Here is a 21,320-nt window from a genome sequence, read left to right as displayed (position 1 = left end):
ATGGGCCACCCAAAAAGTGTGCCCAAGGAGGCAAAGTGTAGGCCCAACTTTTTTTTTTTTAGTCTTGTTTGACCAGCCTTGGCACTGCCCCCCCGGCTCTCCAGGGGAAAACTGCAATTCTGCTATTGCAACACAGGGAGCAGACTGGAGAATTTAGATCTGCGTCACAGAGCTCAGAGAGAGAGAGAGAGGGAGAGAGAGAGAGGGAGAGAGCAAGGGAGAGAGAGAGCTCCGTCGATAGGTCTGTTAGCAACAGCCTTGCTGCAGCAGAGAGAGAGAGAGAGAGAGAGAGAGAGAGAGAGAGAGAGAGAGAGAGAGAGAGAGCGAGCAAGGAACAAGTAATATCAACATTGGGTACTGGGTTCTGCCAGCCCACTTGCGAAGCTTTCAGAGATGTATTGGGGACATCGCAGCCCATGGGAGCTCAGGCAGAGAAGATGACACGCAAGGTGGCACGGGTGTCTCTGTGGGGAAGGAGACTTGGGGGGGGCAGAGGTTGCGGGGCGATGGTGGCAGGCTTCACTGGGGACAAAATTCTGGAACATTCTGTCCTGCGACACCATACGGCAGGTTGGATGGAGAGCTGGGACTGCGCAGGAGGCGACAGGCAGTTCTGACGGGTTCCCAGACTTGGTGGTGTGTACCCTCTTCTTCCCCCACGTACGTATATTCTGGGATCGGGGGCGATTCCTATGCAGTTGGGGGTGCTCTCCCTCCTAGACTTTCTTTCTCTTGCTTTTGGCTGTTTTATTCTCCCGGTGGGGGGAATTTTTCCACTCTAATTGTCATTCTCCCTCAGTGTTAGTTGGTCCAGGATGACATGGGTCATGAGGAAGAGATCAGACCTGATCCCTCTGGCTCCTACCTCCACGCACAACTTTAGCCCAGAAGGGAGGACCCCCTACTTTAGGATGGGCAGAAGACCCTGGCTGTTTTGGCATCTGTCTGTCTGTCTGTCAGTCAGCAGAGCTGGGATGTAGACATGTTGGGGGGTGGGTGGGGGTCAGGGAAAGAGAAAGGAAGGGACGCATTAGCGAGGGCCCCCCCTCCCTCGAGGTCTGGCCATGGTGGGGGTTGGCAGGCTTTGGGTGGAGTTGGGAGGTGGGGTGGTCCCCTGGGTGCCCCGGGTGGGGGCTGAGTCTGTGGCAGGTTTGTTGCTGCGTAGTTGGGGGAAGAAAAGTGGTGGCTGGTGACGCAGTCATGGGCACATCCGAGGGGGCAGGGGACCGAGGCTCCCCGAAGCTGCTGAGCCCGGCTGAGAGGGTTAAGGATGAGCCGAGGAGGGGAAGCCAACATTTAGAGATTAAATGTCATCCTTCTGGCGTTGCAAAGTTGTTTACCTTGCGTTCTCTGTGTCTCCATGTTGGCATCTCTCCAGTTCCCATGTGATGGCCTTCCCTGTACTGCTGCATCATTAACCGAGTGGCAGGGCTGGCCCTTCATTGGCCAGGGGAGGGCTCAGGCTCCAGACGTTTCTTCCCATTGGTGAGAAGGGTGATGGCAGGTGAAAAGCTCTTTTGGATTGGCTGAGGACTGGGTATCAAATCTGAATTTCCATTTCACTGGAGAAAAAAGGGGGGTAGGTTGGTGATGATGGTTGGAGTGTGGGGGTGGGGGGGAGCTGAGCAGTTCTGATCTCTCAAAGCTCTTCAGGGGTGCGTGTGTGTGTGCGTGCACGCAACAGTGCCCAGGGGTGCTCTGGGGCTAAAGCTTCTGGGCATTCGAGGGACTGATTTACTCCGTGGATGTGAGACAAGCTCCCAGCTGTACAAACTTTTTTTTAAAATGGGTTTTGTTTTTTGTTTGGAGGGGGTGAAGAGTTGGATTTTAGGCATGAGGGGTGGCAGAAGAGTTGACAGCCTCAGAAGAAAAGCTTCCTGAGCTTATTTGATTTCAAAAGAGGGAGTTTCCAGCTGTCACCGGCCGCACCTTGGTGTTGTGGCAAGATCATTCCCAACTCCCCTGGAAATGCGTGGGCAAGGTAGGGCTGCGGCTGCTGACTCCCGACGGCTCCCCGGGGACCAGAGATTTGCATTGACGTCCAGAGATAGCCCTAGTCCTCAGGGGCCAGAGGGGGGTCAGGCTATGGGCTGAGAGGACCTGATTTCCTCAGACCAATCTTTGGGTGGGAAAGGAAGGATGGGAGGATTGATCCCAGGAGGTGAGCCCACTTGGGTGGGCTTTCTAAAAGAGTTGATAGAAGAAAGAGCTTTCTGACCTGCATCTTCCCATCTAAAGGAAGGAGGATTGTGAGAGAGAAACTAGGGCAGCAGCTGTTGGCTTTGGGGGGAAGATGGAGGTTGGGAGGGGGGAAGAACTGAAAAAGAAATGTTTATAGGAATCTCCATCTTTCACTCAAATGGAGGTCCCAAGTTTGCAGTAGCTGTTCAGGTAAGGAATAGGGTACTGGAGACCAAGCCTCCTCCCCCCACCATACCAGCCGAGGATGTCATGAAATCTCAGCCCGGTGGCCCAGCCGGTCCCTCCTTGTCCACCTTCGCCCCGCACAGGCCCCTCGTTCTTTAGTCAGGGCTTGGGCCACCCCAGTTCTTACGTAACTGTGTTCTACACCTTCTCCTGTCCTTTGGCATGTCTAGCACCCCCCCTGGGGTCCAGACATCGCAGAAGAAAAGTCCTGGCTGGGGAGAAATTAATGAACGATGTCGCTAACCAGCCCCCAAAGGGTGGCGCAGTCAGCGACGCAGGATGAATGGGAGGGCATCCTCTGCTTGGTCCTTGTTACCAGTGGTTTCCTGGGAGCATCTGCCCTGGAGATAGAGTGGTCTCAGCATCCTTCTGCAACGCCACTCATTTGGGGGGATCTTTCCAAAGGAAAAGGTAGGATGGCTACCGGATGCAGAATTTTCTTTTTTTAAGAGATGGGGGCCACTTGGGATGGCGCAGAGTTGTTTGGCCCTCTCGGTCCATTGCCCTGGTCCTTCCTCGGCCCCTTTTTGTTGTTTTGGTTCTCTGACTCTGGATTCTTTACCATGACTCCCTTTGGGGGTTTCCTCCCTCCGTGGAGTGGGCTTCTTGGGTCCTGCTGTGCCAATTGCGCAGAACGGGTGGGGGCCGGGGGGAGGGGAGGAGGTAGAGGACCTGGGGAGCTGCGGAAACAGCAGCAGCAGAGGACGTGGTGCAGATTGCGGCAGTGATGGGAGCTTCTCGGAGGCAGAGCCTAGAAGGTTTTGTTGTGCCCACCCTTACCCCAAAGTCTTAGCCAGACGTGGAGAAATACGTTTATTGCTCTTGGTCCTGGGGCCCTGCCTGGGACTTCTGGCATCGCTGGTTGGGGCCTCACTGAATCAGAAGCATTTGGGCCCCCCCTTCTCCAGACAGGGGCCTAAAGCCCTTTGGGGGGCTGGGGGTGAAGATCTTCGAGGTGAGTGACGTAGCACATAACTTGAGAAGGATCAGACCCGTGGGCTGGTATTCCCAGCATCACCAGTAGGGATGGGATGGAAATGGGTGTTTGCTGGTGGCCATGATGTTTTTGGAATGTCAGAAATCACTGAATCATGGATCTGAGCTGGAAGGAATGTTGAAGGTCACCCCTTCTTTGGCCAGATGGGGAAATTGAGGCCCAAGGAGGTTAAGATACTTCTAAATACCAGAGCCAGGAATCAAAGCAGGGTCCTCTAACCCTAAATACAGCCATGCGTTATGGCTAGAATTCTGGATACCCTTTGATTCTTTTCTTTGCACCTTCTTTATTCCCACATATACCAGCCCGGAATGGAAAACTAAGAGGTTCATTTGGGGGTGGAGAAAAAGAAGCTAGAATAAAGGGGAATCTGTAATGTGAGCACTGATGGGCTAATGCACCCCATTGAGATCACCCCTCTTTCTTCTACGTATATCCTTCCATCATCCCTAAAGTTTATCATCCTTTTTCCTGAAGAGCCTCCAGGGGGCCATCTCTCTCCTTGCACCTTGGCTCACAGCTTTGAGGGCTGGCCCCCAGGTGGTCTCTTTTGGTATTGTGGTCGCACATCTGCTCCTCCTCTTCTTCCTCCTCCCCCCCCCCCCAGCTTCCCAGACTCCTCCAGGAGTGGGAGAGATATCCTGGGTCCTCAGACCTAGCCCTGAAGAGCCAAGGTCTGGCAGGGTCTTCAGGGCTGGGGTGGCTTCAGGGATGAGCTCTTCACTGGATTGTGTATCTGCCCATCTTCATTCAGAGATGCCCATCACCAGGGGATGCTGAGCCCCAGGAAATGTGTGAGGGCATCTCCTAAGAGTTGACGTCTGTGTCAGTGGATGGAGGGAGTAGGACCCGGATGAAAGGGCAGCTTCTTGGTTGTGTTATCAGCTAAGGGGCGGTGATCAAGGGGGCTTCAGTTTCCCTGGAGGCTCTCTCCAGAGTGAACATCAGAGCCTCAAAATTCTCCAAGTCTTCACTCACTCTCTTCTGCTTTATTTATTCATTTAACAGACATTTATCAAACAATCTGCCATGTGCACAGCCCCAAGGGAGGGTAATACACACTGCCTTTGACTGTGAGAAGTTTATAGTCTAGTGAGTAAAGGATGGGAGCGGATGGGATGGGATGGGGCCATGGTTTCCTTGGTACCTCCCTTTACCCATGAATGCAAATCAGCACCTGCCTGGAACCCCGAGAAGTTCAGTAACCTGTCCCAGATCATGTAGCTGATCTATGTCAGGCAAAACTTGAATCTGGTTCCTTTTTGGACTCTGAGGCCAGCTCTTTGCCCTGGACTGCCTTAACTGTAATATAAAACATGTAGACAGATAATTCTACAAATTAGAGAAGGCATGCAAATTACCATGAGATCTGATGAGAGAAGGATCACTTCTGGGAGTGGGTCATGGGAACTGAACCCTTTTAGCAGCTCGGTGATACAGCAGATGGAGCCCTGGACTCTTCCTGCCTCAGATACCATTAGCTCTGGGAACCCTGAGCAATTCATTGAATAGCTCTGTGCCTTAGTTTCCTCATCTGGAAAATGGGGCAGTGGTAACCACCTACCTCCCAGAGTTATCATGAGGATCCAATGAGCTGATATTTGTAAAACCCAATGCAAACCTTAATGTGCTGCTGGGACCCAGAATATAGGAGCAGCAGAAAGGGGAGATGAGGCTGGAAAAAGATAGGTTGAGGGCTTTTTCCTTCCTTGCTCAGAGGAAAAACTGCCCCCCCCTCCCTCCTGCATTCTTGATAATGCAGTTATTCTGCCGGGAGGAGAGGGAGCAAGCACTTGACCCTCCTTGTTTCATTTGCTCCTGCCCTGAGAGGTAGACAGGGCAGAGTATTGTCATCCATGTTGTGCAGATGAGGAAACTAAGGCTCAAAAAAGATTAATTAGTTTACTGAAGTCACAGAGATTGCAAATGGCAGAACTAGGACTTCAATTTCCGGTCTTCTGATTCAGAGTTCTATTTTCTCTCCACTGTTTTATGAAGCTGCCCATTCCCTTCCATATCTTACTCTATCCATGATTTCCTTCCTCTCTTACAGCTTCTTTTTCTGTGTCCGATGAGTCTTAATCTGTTTCTTCTGCTTACACACATTTTCAGGTTGCCTCTATTTTTTGAAAAAATCCTTACCTTTTATGTTAGTATCATTTCTAAGACAGAAGAGAAACAAGGGCTAGGTAATCAGGGTTAAGTGACTTGCCCAGCATCACATAGCTAGGAAATGTCTGAGAAGCCAGGTCCTCCATACTCAAGGACTGGTGCTCTATCATCCATAGATGGAGCCACTTAGTTGCCCCAGGTTGTCTCTATCCTTTAGAAATAAAACAAAACAAAAAACTTTCCTCCACCCAGCAGCTCTCTTTGGCCATGGGCCTATCTTTTTCCTTTTTTTTGATGTCAAGTTTCTAAAAAGATCTGTCCACAATAGCTGGTCCATTTCACCACCCACTCATACCTTAATACCCTTGCCGTCTAGATTTTAGTTCTACCCCTCGACTTAAAATTCTCTCAAAGGTCACCAGGGACTTACGAAATCCAATGGCCTTTCTCAGTCCTTATCCTACTTAAGCTTCCTGTGACATTTGATGCTTTGCCAACCCCTCCCTCCTGAAATTCTCTCCTCCTTTGGCTAACGTGGCACGGTCATCTCCTGGTTCTCCTCCTACCTCTCTGTGCCCGGGCACACTGCCTTACTTGGTGGCTCCTGCTCCCTCTCTGGAACCTCTAAATCTAGGTATTTCCTAAGATTCTCTGTCTTCTATCATTGCACTCTCCCCCTCAGACCATCTGTCTCCTTTGGATTCACCACATCACTTCCATAAAGAGAGCTAAAATCTTTATCTCCAAACCCAGCATCTTATGGATATTCTTCCAGATTCGTTATCTATTGGTAAATACCTGCTGGAGACAGTATGATGTAGTCAATAGAGGATCATGAAGACCTGGACTCAGGACCTGGCTGGGGGACCCTAGGAAAGTCAGTACCCTGAGCAATTTTCTAAGATATAAATGGTGAAGAAAATAGAAGTTTCCTCATCAGGCGTTCCTTATACCAATGTAATTAGAAGTCTCATTAAAAAAAATAGGTAGCTGGTGGATATGTCCACTTTGATGTCCTGTTGCCACCACGAATTCAACTTAGCCCAAATTGAACTCATCTTCTCTCCCTTCCCTTAATCTTACATCACACTTTTATCCCTGTCAATGGCACCATTGCCCTTCTCATGACCTAGGCTTGAAATGTTGGCTTCCTTCAAGCCTTCTTTGTCTCTATAGACAATCCTGTCTAGTCCTCCTTTGTGATATCTCTTCCATCCCCATCTTGTATCATGAAATCATAAATTTAGCATTGCAAGACACCTTAAAAGACATCCAATATAGTTCCCTCATTTTACAAATAGAGAAGTTGAGGCAGAGAGAAAGGGTGCAAGTTCACACAGTCCCTAAGCATGGAAGAAGTTGGTATTCTAGAAGGCAGAAGTTAGGTCTCCACCCTGCTCAGAAATTTATAATTATTCCCTATCATTTATAAAATCAAATCTTTGAAATTTGAGTTTTTTCATGATTCCAATGACTTTTGCCACCTTATATCCGACAGGGCATATAGGATTCTAGGCCACAGGGGTCACTGGTTTTGAGCTCAACCTCTCAGATGATCTGTTAAGAAACTTAAGAATCTATAGAAAATTTGGGTGAAAGAAAATAGCTCAATAAATAATTGTTGACCCTTTAGTTTTAAGATTTACAAAGTACTTTGCATACATCATCTCGCTCAATCCTCTTAATACCCCTGTGAGGTAGATGCTATTATTAATTCCCATTTTATAGACACGGAAACTGAAGCTTTTAAGATATGTCTTTTTCCACAGTTACGCAACTAATAAGTGTTTGAGTCTGAGACTTGCCTATGAAGCCATGTTGCTTCTTGTTGCCCTCATGCCCGATTCCATGTAGTAGACCTTTGGGGGCTAGGAATTGGACTTGTACAAGCCTACTTTGTAGAAAAAAAGGAGATGAGAGTGTGTGCATGGTACTCAGACCTGCAGATGAGAAAGAGTTCTAGGAAGGCACCCATTTGCTTTGAACCCCTTTGAAGCTGAAGAAGGTGCATGATTGGAGCTGGTCCCATCTGTCTTTATCTCTGGGTGCAATGGAGAAAACATTAGCTGCTGTCAGAAGACCAGTTCTTGAGTCCTGACTCTGATACTAGCTGCCTTGATGGGGTTCACTCTTCAGTTTCCTCATCTGTAAAATGGGCATGAGCCTCATTGCCCTACTTGCCTCACAGGGTTCTTGTGAGGAAGGCTTGGTAAACCCATGAGGCATGTGACAGGTGGCTGAATCAGCACAAGGGTACAGATGAGCTGAGGGGAATTCACAAAGGCAGGGTGGAGAGGATTAGGGAGGGCTGGTCAGTTCTGTGGAAGTCCCATTGGAGGCCAGATTGGTTTTTTCTCTAAAATCTCCCCTCCCAAAATGTCAATAGTGTCTGTCTGGTTCCTGAAGACGTTGAACCCTGTTGAACCCTAAACCTTCCATTTCTGGGGCTTTGGGAGCAGAAGTTGACAAACAGCTGTTGGCAATTGTGGGAAAGGCGAGAGGAATGAATTCTGGTGATGGCTTCTGGGTGGTTGGGTTTTTTTTTTTCCCTTTTGGAAGATGACTCAGTGTGTCATGAGCCCTGAGAGGGAGCTTTCAGGCTCACATCTGATGCTCCATGGACATGAAAATTAGCTCATCTGGGGTCAGATTGAAGAAGGGCTGGGGAGTCTTGGGATCACACAACACAATAGCCTAGTTTATACCTCAGAGGAGAAAATGCCAGCTTTTGGGGTTTAGAAATGAAACCTGCCAAGCAATATTTTTTTCCCATAGATCTTCACGTTCCCTCCACCAAATGTCAGGAGTGTTTCTGGGGCTAAGAATCCTCTGAGGAATTTTCCCATAGTCCTGTTGGCCGGTACTTGAGCAGGGGGTATCTTGTAGAACTTTCTAGGAGTCTCCTGTGTCCCCTTCTGCCTGAGTGAGGGTGGAAAAAAATCAGCAGTGGCCGTGTTCCCGAGTCTGTCTGCTTCATTGAGACACTGGGATGTAGCCTCTGAGTCTGTCAGGGCCTGAGTCACTGACTTTTGTTGGAGGGGAGACCAGGGCTAGGCTAAAGGTCAGTTTACTGGGAAACCAGCCTTGGACTCCCATTTTCTTCCTTCTTTGGCCAGATTTGTAGCAAGATTCCACTGGTCCTTCCCCTACTACTTCAACACATTGTTGTTTTTTTCTGTCTGTTGTCAATCAATAAACATTTATTAAACACCTTATTTTTGTAGACATTGTGCTAGGTACTCGAGCCCCAGGATTCTAGGTCTTTCTAGAGCTGACTGTGCTGGACAGAATTTTATTTCTCGTCCCTTTTATCCATCAGCCCAGTCATCCCAGGGGCATGGGAGGGTATGGGCTATTCACTGCTCCTGTCGCTTAGCCAAACCAATTACCCAGGCAGCTGGGACCCTCCATTTCTTTCCATTGTTTGCCAGTCATCAGGTGGGGAAGGTTTATTTGTGGCATGAGCAGACATTTTTGGGAACTGAGGAAGAATGCCAGGCCAGGTTTTGTTTACCATTAGAGTGCCATTCTCTGCATATTCCCCTTCCCCTTCCCCATGTACAGTTTTTTGCCATGTCCTAATCAAAATTAGGATCACGTTTCTCACCTCCTTGCCCCATGGAGTATCCTGAAGGGTTAATTCAAAATTTCATCTAGAATTTGGGAAGCCCTGGAAGGAGGAAGCATTTGTGCAGATAATGAACTGTGAAATCTTACCAAAATGACATTTACTACAAGAAATTAGGGATGATTCAGTTTAATTGAACAAGCTTTGTTCAAAGCACCATGCTAGGCACCGAGGGTACAAAGGAAAGAGCGATTGGTCCCTGTCCTTAGGAAACTCACAGGTATAGTCACTCATCCCTGGATTCTCTCATATTTCTTCACTGACCTTTAAATAAAGCAAGCCTACCATGGTACATATACCAGTCCTCAACTGTTGATTTAAAACCAAACCAAATAAGAAAGGTAACAAGAATCATTTGCCAGATTGGGACATCTTTAGCAGAGCAGGATATGCCCTCTGATCTTTGCTGAGGATTCCCCTGATCATTCCATTCCTTCTCTACAAAAGTATTTACCAGGGATGCTTTTAATCCTATCGCTCACATTTATCTAGCATGATAGGAGTTATCTTTACATTTCAGAAAGCTCTGTTCTAACAGACCAGTTCTAAAAAGAAAGAAATGGGCCTTCTCCAACTTAGATGTTGCATCCCCTGTCACTGGTGTCCCTCTCTCTAAAGGATGGACACTAGCCACCATTGTGTTTGGCTCTCTGCCCTTCTACCATCTACTTTCGATGGGGGAACAGGAACCATTCACAGAGGAGCCAAGGCTATGAGCATTATATTTCCAATCCCCTTCTCTGCTCTTAGTTACTTGTCCTAAATCGGGTCCTAAATGGTTGGGAATTGTTAATCCATCCTCAGTCATATAAACCTGAACTCCCTTCTCTCCTTTTCTCTCCTTGCAGGAACTCAGGACTTAGTCATCAGCAGAATCTCCCATGTTAAAGCAGTCCAGGGCAAAGAGCTGGCCTCAGAGTCCAAAAAGGAACCAGATTCAAGTTTTGCCTGACATAGATCAGCTACATGATCTGGGACAGGTCACTGAACTTCTCGGGGTTCCAGCAGAGTCTCGCCATGATGGAAGCTCATTGACATGTTGTTGGAGAACTTTGATGGTAAGTAAGGTAAAAGCCATCATGGCCTAAGTGGGAATGGTTTGATCTCTTTTGACTCTTAACAGTAGCAACACCACCAAAACCACAACCACCACAATAATAATAACTAGCATTTGTAAAGTCCTTTCAAATAAATCAAAACAACCTTCTCTTCCATTTTAGAATCAATACTGTGGATTAGTTCCAAGGCAGAAGAGTGGTAAGGGCTAGGCAATGGGGGTTCCAGTGAGACATTCTACAGGCCTTCTATGGTTCTGGCTGTGTGTGGTCCATGTATCTGCCAACTTCTTTTAGCCCTTCAAATATCCATACCAGTGCGATACCCACTTTAGGAGATTCTAACCAGCTTGGAAACCTTCATTATTCTTTTCATACTCTGCAGCCCTTGTGTGGGCTAGACTCGCTGTCATGCTAGTGTAAGGGTTAAGTACATGGAAGAAGTCTTGACTTCTTTGCCAGGTCTATTTTTTCAGCTTTCAGAAGTTTCTTTCTTTTCTTGTTTTAGAGCAGAATAGACCCCCTTCCCCCAGATTGGAGGAGAAGTCTTGACTTCTTTGCCAGGTCTATTTTTTCAGCTTTCAGAAGTTTCTTTCTTTTCTTGTTTTAGAGCAGAATAGACCCCCTTCCCCCAGATTGGAAGAGAGGGAGGAGGCAGGATACAGTGCTGAATTTTTTCATATCTGTCATCATCTTTAAGATCCTGACAATCCTTACTTCTTCAGGCCTGGAGCTGATAGAATTTGTCAGTTCCAGGCTAATTGGTCTTGTTGTTGTTCAGTTATTTAGTTGTATCCAATTCTTGACTCCATTTGGGGTTTTCTTGGCAGAGATACTAGAGTGGTTTGCCATTTCCTTCTCCAGTTAATTTTATAGATGAGGAAACTGGGGCGAACAGGGTTAAGTGGCCGAGGCTGGATTTGAACTCAGAAGTGTTTTTCCTGACCTGCCTAGTGCTCTATTCATGGTGCCACTTAGCTGTGTCCTGACTGTGTTCTTGCTGGGAGCCTTCCCTCTCTGTGTCCTTGTGCTAAATGCTCTTATCCAATGTAGCTATCCTTCCCTCCATCCCATGGACTGGACCTCCATACCTGTTCCTGTCAGAAAACTGGTACCTGGAGAGCACCTCACCTTTATCTTGGCTGGATGTCCATGGCAAAGAGACTGCCCTTCCCACTGCCTCCCTCACGGCAGGCGTTGATGTAGGCAGGGGAATCCGTGTTCCCCTTGGGCAGGGAGCAGGTTCGCCTCTTTTGGCTCTCACAGGAGAGAAAGTGCCCTGCAGGCCTGCTGCGACGTTGGCTGTGTGTGATCAGTGTTCCCCTCCTGAGCCAGTTAGGTGGCATCTCTCCGAGGCGCTGATCTTGGGGGCTCGGGGCATTGTGGAGTGTGCCGAGGGTCAGGAGACAGCTAGAGAGAGAGCTTGAGAACCCACGTTGGGAACAAAGACCCAGCTGTATTCCACGAGGGATCTGGCTTCCAGTTTCCTGTTTGCCAGAGTCCTATTTTGATCCACTGGGTCCCCCCCTGCTCTCCTTCTTCCTCTTCTTTTTATTTTTCATTTCGTGCCTACGTGTTGTAGGAGAAGCGCAGAGGAGTAGGAACAGAGGTCAGAACAGTCTCCCTCTATTCATCTCTGAATTTTTGACACTAATTTTTGTGGAACAGAACGCAGAAAGCCGGCCACAGAAGGAAGTTGGATGCTCGGAGGAGCGTACCCCGCTCTGATTTTAGATGGGGTGGGCCGTGTGCTGTCCCCTCCCCAGCCCCCATCTCTGGAACAGAGGATGCTTTTTAATGCGGCATGAGCGGGCCAGGGGATGGCTGGGCTCGCCCTAAATGGGGCTTCACATCTCTCATTCCTTCTGGTTGAGTGAAGCTGGTCTCCTGCTCAGAGGTCTTGACTGGTGTGCTCATTTGGTGGGGATCCCCAAATGATATTCAGTAGAGGATATTCCAAGTAGGGAGGACAGAACGGTAGAAACGATGACAACTCTGAGAGATCCCTCTTCAGAGATGAAGGTGAAAGAAAAACAAGAGAGAACCATTTTAAAAAAGAAAAGGGGGGTGGCAGGGACAGCTGGGTAGCTCGGTGGATGTGGGAGGTCCTGGGTTCAAATTTGGCCTCAGACACATCCTAGCTGTGTGACTCTGGGCAAGTCACTTCACCCCCATTGCCTAGCTCTTACCTCTCTTCTGCCTTGGAACCAATACCCAATATTAAATCCAAGATGGAAGGTAAGGGTTTAAAAAAATGAAAGGAAAAATGAAAAATGAGTCTTCATTCTAATGTCAGATGTACAACTTAGGTTTAAATTCTGCCCCTGATGTGTCTGATCTTGGGAGAGACCCTGCTGGGACTCTGTCATCTCCTCTGAAATGAGAGGGTTGAGCCAGCCGGCCTGGAGGGGGTGGGCGCCTTCCATTTCTAGAGCTGTGGTCCTAGGGTGTCACGATAAATTGTTGTCCTTCTTTCACCCATTCTTTTGTGGAAATGGGTCCGAAGGGCTGGCTAGGCAGGTGGCGGGGTATCCTGGAGAGGGCTGAGGGTGAGTCTCCTACCATCTCTCCCGGGAATAGGCTGGGTGGGGAGATCTAAGAGTCGTTGCTGGGTGTGTCCACTTGTAGCTGTGACTATAATGGGAAGAGGGTGGTTGGAGAAGGGAGGAGGAAGGTAGCTGGAGGACGCTGAATTCTCCCGAGTAACAGAATGGAAACTTTGCTCCACCCCAACCCTTTCCCCCAAAAGTTTAGTCTCATTTGAAGGGATTGGAGTCCTTAGAGCCCAGTTGAGGCGATGGGCATGGAGGGATGGGATGCCAGGAGCCATTCTCCTTTAATGCTTCTTGTTGGGGTTTCTGGGAGAGAGAGAGACAGAGACAGACAGAGACAGAGAGGGGAAGGAAAGGAAAGGAAAAAGAGAAGAAGAGAGGAAATGAAAAAGGGAAGGGAAAAAAAAGAGAAGAGAGGAGAGGAGAGAAAGACCTTTGCCCTGACCCACAGCTTAGCGGGGAGGGATGGAGGGGGGGCGCGCTGTGGTCTGTAGGTTACACTGTGGCCCTGGGTGGCCGGGTGCTGGGTTTCCATCCCTAAATTGCTGGGTTTCTGTCTGAGTCACCCTGACTCTCCAGGCCCCGATTGCCCTCCCTTTTAAAAAGATCTGAACCTTGTCCAGCAGGCCGATTACAAAACATTTCCGAGCAGTTGACACAGAAGTCCTATTTTGCATGTGGTTCACTTAATACCAGTAACAATAATAGCAACAATAATAAAAATAATGACAATTGGCAGAGCTGGGGTGGTGGTAGGCTTCATCGGTCACGTTATGGGGACCGTTGGAGAAAGCAGCCCTTTTGAGGCCTGGCTGTGTCACCAGGAAACCTCTCCCCCACTCGTAAATCACGGGCATGGACTCGGCCAATAGGACCTGTTTTAATTAGCCACGCCAAAGCCATCTGCGTCAAGAAAATAATCATGCCTTGTATTTTGATCGTGCTTTTGGATAATGTGGGAAGATGCCCCTGCGAGGACCGAGCCCTCGGTCTGATCGCTCTCCCCCTTTTGGCCTGGCTGATCCGGCCCAGCTTTGTCTCTGCCCCTCGGAGACCTCTGTCGTGGCTTTGAGATCCTCCCAGAACAAGGGTAGGAAGAAGGTTCGGGATTCCTGGTTTTTAGGGTCCGTCTTCAGCCCTCCACACGGCCCCTACCTTCCTCTCCCCCTCTCCTCCCAGCACACACACACACACACACACACACACACACACACACACACACACACACACACACACACACACAGAACTTGGCAGAGACGAGTTCCTCCTAGATCAAGGCGGTTGGGGCTTTCTGGAATGAAATTCTCTCTGTGAACAAGTGAGCCGTAGCCAGGAACACGCCGACCAGGCCCCAAAGATGTCTCCGGTGGGGTAGAGGCCAGATGCGGCCGCAGCTCCTGATGGGAACGGAGCTTTTTGGTTTTGGACGTCCGGCTCAGCCCGGTGGGTAACTAGGACCCTCGGCAGAGCCAGGCTGTGGGGAGGGGGATGCCGTGGTCTCTGCCAGAGTTTCTGAGATCACCCCACTGTCTTCTACTTCATTTCCTCTAGGGGCCCCCCGTCTCTCCCCCCTTTCTTTATTCCCCCCAACTTGCTGACGTCCCCTTTTCCCCCGCCCCAGCGTCCTGGACTTCCTTCCATCGGGGTCTTCTTGGAGCAGGCCAATAAGAGGAGAGTCGGCCTTCGCTAGGGGAGGCACAAGGAAAGCTGGCATTTTCTGTTTGCCCTTTTTGAGGCCTGGAAGACATTGCCTGGGTTCCCTCCGGACTCTGGCTGAGGACTTGAGATCCAGAAGTCACTGGTTTGTTGGGGGAGGGAGGAGAATGGTGTGTGACCCAGGGGCTCGGCTCAGAGGCTCCTATTGGGGAGGCAATTGGCCGGCCGCGTCTTGAGGGTTAGTCACAGCTCTGGGCGGCCGCAGGCCCGGATGGGATTGTGAAATGCTCCTTGAAGATCTTGGCCAGGGCAAAGGCCACCGTGGCAAAGATGGAGCCTCGGTTTGGTGGCTTCCGCAGGGGATGCCCTCTCGGCGTGGGACTGGTCACTTCCTCCCTCCCGCTGGGTTTCAGAGAGACGCAGAGGCCACCGGAGCACTGACAGGGGACCCAGAGGTCCCTTAATTTCGAGAGCATGGTGTTTAGACCCTCCTCCTCTAGAAGTCGTGCAGGGGAAGTCAGTGGGGTCAAGAGAAAGGATGTGGTCTCTAGCCCGAGGCAACGTGGAAGGGACCCAAAGCAAATATACCTAGGAGGGAGATAGAGCAGTCTGTCTGGGGGATGAGGCTGCCTACCCGCTGACCCAACACAGTAGAGGGGAGGGCAGAGGGAGGGCCGAGGGAGAGCGTGCCCAGCATTCAGTGTGGCCATCGCTGCTAGAAAGTGACGGAGGAAAGGAAGGAAGGAAGGGAGGGAGGGAGGGAGGGAGGAAGGAAGGAAGGAAGGAAGGAAGGAAGGAAGGAAGGAAGGAAGGAAGGAAGGGAGGAAGGGAGGGAGGGAGGGAGGGAGGAAGGAAGGGAGGAAGGAAGGAAGGAAGGAAGGAGACAGGGAGATGGAGGGGGAGAAGAGAGAAGAGGGAAGGAAAGAGGGAGATAGGGTGACTGACAGGAGAAAGAGAAGGGGAAAGGAGAAGAGGGAAGATGGGGAGAGAAGAGAGGACAAGAGGGAGAGAGGAAGAAAGAAGAGAAAAAAAAGAGGGCAGGGAGAGTGAGGCAGAATTTGCTGTCCTGAAGCAGTACCGATGGGTCTATAGGGTCCATGAAGGAGTGTGGAACCCTGAAATGGGGGTGGAGATTTCAAGGCTTGGAGAGGAACAGAGGCCAATAAACCTCAAAATAAGGACATCTAGAACTGGCATGGGCTGAAGAAAAGGATCTCTTGGGCCAGATTGCAATCTGGGGAAAACTTTCCAACTTCTAAAGGCTGAGACATTGCCTGGGGGAAGAGAGCGGTCACCGTCACCGGAAGGACATTCAGCCTTGAGTGAGCTCCCCACAGACAGTACCCCAACCAACCACGGAGAAGCAGACGACGTCTGGAAACCAGAACGAGCCCGGGTGGTTGCCGGCACGCAGAGGGCCAAAGGGATGGGACCTTGTGGGCCTGGGCTCGCCGGGGCTGCTGTCCCCCTCGTCTCTGTTCCCAGATCCTCAGAGCAGCATCCTAGAGGTTGCCCTGACTGGGCCTCGGGGCCCCTTTAGTCACAAGATCCAGGATGACACCTTCAGCTTCGAAATGGCGGCCATCCGCTCCCTCCTTCTCCTTTTCATGTGAGGAAACTGAGGCTGCCCGAAGTCTGTCCCCCTGCCCAAGAGGGCGCCGGGCTGCAGTGGGTCCCAAAGCCCTGGGGTCGGGCTCGTTCTCTGTGGGACCCCACATGGCACACGTGGGACTTATTTGAGATCGGAAGGGCACGGATGATTCTTCTTGTCCCCTGGCAGGAGGATCAGGGCCTAGAGTGGTGAAAAGAGCGCTCCAAGGCTGTGTGCTGAGTCACTGGTGAAGAATGTCCCGGCCGCCTGTGAGCTGGCTGAGGGAGAGGACACGGGCTCCGAGGGAGGCTCGCTCGGGCAGGCCCGTGGCAGCCCAGGAGGCTTGTGCCCATTACCTGCACCTTGGGGGGGAAAGGGCCCAGGAAGGGGGATGGCAGAGTTCTGGGACCACGTGTCACTAATCATCGCCCTCTCCCATTTTACAGGTGAGGAAACCGAGGCCTGGGGAGATTAAAGTGACCACCGAGAGGTAGGAGTTAGAGGCTGGGATCCCAATCCCAGTTTTCCATTTACCTTCACTAGCCCCCATTTTTACCCATTTTACCAACTGATCATGAAGCTTCTCATAGAACAGGATGATTGCATTGGTTCAGGGAACTCTTGTGAGAGGTGGGGAAAATTCTCCTATTTTCTGTCCAAAGGGTCAAGCATGTGACCCACCACAATGGTCTCAAGTGTGGGGGAACCTGACTAACATGTAATGGGGGGTGGATAGCCAGGGTGGCTCAGTGGGATGAGAGCCAGGCCTAGGGACAGGAGGTCCTGGGTTCAAATGTGACTTCAGCCATTTCTTAGCTGTGGGACCCTGGACAAGTCACTTAACCCCCATTGCCTAGCCCTTACTGCTCTTCTGCCTTATAACCAAGGTACAGTATCAATTCTAAGACAGAAAGTAAGTGGTTTATTTTTTTCTAATGCAATTGGGGAGTATTCAACAAAACAACAAATGCAATTAAACATAAATAATATTACATTTTAAAACTAATTCAACATATGGCCTGCAGGGAGCCTTCTTTTTTTTTTTTAAACCCTTACCTTCTATCGTAGAATCAATACTGTGTATTGGTTCCAAGGCAGAAAAGCCGTAAGGGCTAGGCAATAGAAGTCAAGTGACTTGCCCAGGGTTACACAGCTGGGAAGTGTCTGAAGCCAGATTGGAACCCAGGACCTCCTGTCTCTAGGTCTGACTCTCCATCCACTGAGCCACCCAGCTGCCACCTAGAGGTCTCTAAAGAGGTTAGTGGCCCTTGTTTCTCTTGGAGAGCTTGACAGCACTGACCTAGAACCCTAAACTTGCCCCATATCCCAGAGCCAGTATGTGTACAAGGAGGTAGGATTTGAACCTGGGTTCAGGGCTGGCTCTGCCTGCGTTCTGCCTCATTTCCCTCCTATCACTCCCTAATTGCCTCCTGTATTAGGAGGCTCATCTCTCAGAAGCTCCTCATGAGGAAGACCTTCTTTTAGGCTTCTTGTGTATAACTCAGGATGCCCACAACTAATAATAATAACGACCAGCCTTGGTGTGGTGTTTCAGGGTCTGCAGAGAGCTTTTCACTTGAGTTCTCTCACTGGATCCTAACAAAAGCCCTGGGAGGGAGGCGCTATCTAGATAAGGGAACAGGCTGAAAAAAGATTGGCCCAGGGATACACCGTGAGTAAGTGTCCCAGCTAGGACTGGAACAAGAGTCCTCTTGAAATGGTAGCATCTCCGGGTCTCCACATTGAAAAATGCTTGCTTAATTAAATTAATAATGGCCACACTCCATGACTCCCCCTTGGGGGTGGGGGTGGGGTGAGTTTAGGAAGAGAAAGGACTAGAGTGGAATGGTCTTCTGGGAAGATGGGGGTTGGGGGGAGTCCTTGATCCAAGATGCCAAAGAAGAGAAAACTGGGTGGTTGAGTGGAGGTTCCTTCCTGCGGATGCTGGATAGCTTTCAGAGGCTTCACAGCCTATCAGAGTCACCCTCTTCTTCTGAGACTGCCCTACGCAGCAAGTTTATCTTTTAGTCCAGCCTCAGTGCCTCCTGCAGTATCATGAGCCCATCTATGGCAAAACCAACCAACAGCTGCCATAGATACTTCTTATTACTTTTTTAAACCATTCTTTGACTGTGGGGGTGGGGCAGGGATGGGGGGAAGGAAGGGGCCATTGGTAAGTCTTCTTCCTCCATGGCGTCTTGGAAGGCAGGAGAGGGTGGCCCCCTGGTGGTGGCCCTCTGCCACTGCCCTGATGGACTCAAAGATCTTCAGTGTTTTAAAAATAATGTCTCTGGGTGCTTTATTCTGATGATAATCACTCCGATTTCTGTAATTGTGGTGGTGGTTTGGTCCAGTCCGACTCTTTGTGTTCCCATTTGGGATTTTCTTGGCAAAGATTCTGGTGGGGTTTGCCATTTTCTTCTCATTTCTTTCTATTCTAATAGTAATAGCTAACCCCTTTGTGCCTCTGTATATAGATGTATATGAGATTATATACACATGAGATATAGATACTTATATGATAGTAAAATTCTTTGAAAACCAAATATATTTATATAAATATATATGATGGTGAGGAGGAGGAGGAGGGTGATGATGATGATGATGATGGATTTGGGTGCTGGGGAGGGGGCAGATGAGGTGGATCATCGTTTTTTTCACTCCAAATCTTCTTTTCTCCAGGGCCAACACAGTTCTTTGCACATACTAGGCAGTATGGATGGATGCATGCTTTTTGGATCGGATTCAGCCTATTAAATCATTGATCTTTTGAATTCCTGAAGTAAATTTCTCCAGAAACCATCCATCAGCCTGCATTGGAGACATTTACCGGGTACTCGTTCTAACCTGTGAATTCTCTTCTAAGCACCGTGTATGTAATCAAAGGGGTTGCATTGGATTGGGTGGGCACCAGGAGAAGTTTTCCAGTTACCATTTTGGCCACTCACTTTTTTTTTTTTGCATGACTTTGGACAAGACCCTTTCTGTCCCCTAGACTTCATTTTTCTCATTCACAGGGCAAGAGATTAGACTAACCGTTCTCCAAGGCCCCTTCCAGCTCAGACATTGTGTGCTTCTCTGACCATCTGGGCAGGTTAGAACTAGAGTTTTATTTCTTGGCTGGGGGCACCATATTATTTCCCTCTAGTGGTTTTGCCTTTTCCCTACTCAACTAAGTTGCACAGTTGGCACGAGGTGGAGTGAAGATGCATTTAGCTTTGCAAATTTGATTCTGGGAACATTGTCCGGGTTTCCTCCTGTGGTAGAATCTCACCACTGAAAGATGGTGCTTGCCCTGGAGCTCCTGAAAACACAGCTAGCTCCCTTTGCTCCCATTACAAAAGGATTCAGTTCAGCCAGGTTTGTTTAAGTACCTATAGAAGACGGTAAGTAAGGTAAGTGATGCTATGAATTTCCTCTCACGTCCAAGTTGTGGGTTAGAGTCTTTAGCCAAGCAAAGTCCAACCTTAGCCTAAGGGAGTGGCTAATGCGTCATGTGAAGTGGAAACACCGAGAGGATGAGAGACAGAGACAGAGAGGAGAGAGTGTGTATGCATATGTGTGTGTGTGTGTGTTGAGGGTAGGGGAGTGAATGCGCCAACTTCAGATGACAATTATATCTTTTGAGAGTGTTTGAACTTATTAAACTCTACATCTAAAAGAGATATTTACTTTAAAAAATTCTTCTTAATTTACTTTTTGCATTCATTTTTATTTTGAGTGTATATATATATATATACTAAAAAATAAAATAAAAAATGAATGTAAAAATATATCTACTTCCAAATTCTCTTTCTCCCTTACCCATTGAGAAGGCAAGCAATAAGATACTAAGGGGATATTTTCTCATATTTTCCACAAAGAAGGAGCAGAAAACTCACACAGTACATAAGAGGGATTATCTCTGAAGCCTTTGGGCCTCTGAAATTTTAAGGAATAGGATCATAGATTTAGATCTTGGAGGGGACCTTGGGGGTCTTTGAGTTCATTCAGTCTTCATATTTATAGATGAAACACAGGCCTGGAGAGATTGACTTGCCTAGGGTGCCACAGCTAATGTGATTGAAGCAGGAATTGAACTCAGGCCTTTTCAATTCCAAGTCCATTGGCATCCACTTGACCACCTGACATAGATACCCAATAGGTCTCACACTCAGATTTTTAAAGGATCTGTGTGGCCTCCTGACCCCCTTCTCTACAGCCGGCATTCATTTAAATATACTGCATTCAGGTCAATAGAGTTTCCATAAAGATGGGAAAGGGCACTTTTATCTATTTACTCATTGAGAATACATACTATTATTTATAGGTTTGAATGGATTTATAGGCTTCATAGATTTGAAACAAAGGCCTCTCTAACAACAGTCATCCAAGGATGCCATATGGCCATGAGTCATGGAATACCGAGTCTCTGTAGAATGAAAGTTGTGGGTCACCTAAAGGGCAATGGAGAAGTGGCAGTGGGCGACTCAAGTTGGCTGCAAAGCATTCCCAGGCACAACTTGTGCAAGAGAATTGGCATAAGGAATGTTGTTGAGAAGATGCGTAGCCAGAAGAGGTGGGCCAGTTATGTTGTGAGTGGAGGATGACTGGTGGACCACCATCAGGCTCCATTGGGATCCATTTGTAGGGAAGTGGCCCTCAAACTGGTGCAGAAATAGGGAAGCTGGCTAGGTTTAAGGGGAAGGCTAATGAGTTCTGTTTGGGGTATGTTGAGTTTTAGAAGCCCGTGAGACATCTACTTGGACATGTCCATCCAGCAGGATTGGAGATCAAAAGGGAAATTAGATCTGAGAGGCATCTGAATCCATGGGAGCATTTAAGTTAAACAATAGCTTAAAGATAGATGGATGGATGGATGGATGGATGGACAGACAGAGACAGTTAGATAGATGGATAGATAGATACATAGATAGATGGATAGGTAGATAGATAAGCTAAGCAATAAAAAGAGAAAAGGGTCTACAGCAGCCTTAAGGTAGACTAGGCAAAGTGGCTTAAGAGAGGCTAGACAGGTAGGAAGAAAGAGCATCATCCTCCACACCCATGGAGGGGAGATGGTTTTTAAGAAAAGAGAATGGTCTGCAGGGTCACAAAACTTCAGTGAGGTTAATAATGAGGAGAACCGATGGTAGCCCATCAGATCTGATAGAACATATGTGTGTGTATACAGATATATATATATATATACATATACATATATATATATATAAGAAATTATTGATAAACTTGGAGAGAGCAGTTTCAGTGAGTATTGGGGTCAGAAGTCAATACAGGGGGTTGAGAAGGAAGTGGCAAGATA

At 48.6% G+C, this 21,320-nt stretch overlaps 1 long non-coding RNA gene across 6 annotated transcripts in view; it reads left to right on the top strand.

The window, feature by feature from the left end:
* The window catches only part of LOC103096207 (uncharacterized), a 52,053-nt gene extending 33,231 nt beyond the window's left edge, over positions 1–18,822 (top strand). For 2 of the 6 annotated variants that reach the window (XR_008916190.1, XR_008916188.1), the window contains 3 exons: positions 571–10,222; positions 16,465–16,508; positions 18,701–18,822. This is a non-coding gene — a long non-coding RNA (uncharacterized LOC103096207). Of the gene's footprint in view, positions 10,223–16,464; positions 16,509–18,700 lie in introns of all 6 variants that reach the window. The other 4 variants (XR_008916191.1, XR_008916192.1, XR_008916189.1 and 1 more) reach the window with 4 other exon arrangements.
* Positions 18,823–21,320: the final 2,498 nt, after the last annotated feature.

The sequence above is a fragment of the Monodelphis domestica genome, chromosome 2 (assembly GCF_027887165.1).
Source record: "Monodelphis domestica isolate mMonDom1 chromosome 2, mMonDom1.pri, whole genome shotgun sequence".
Lineage (NCBI taxonomy): Eukaryota > Metazoa > Chordata > Mammalia > Didelphimorphia > Didelphidae > Monodelphis > Monodelphis domestica.
The sequence above is the reverse complement of the archived record's forward strand: the minus strand, read 5'-3'. Positions and strand labels throughout refer to the sequence as shown.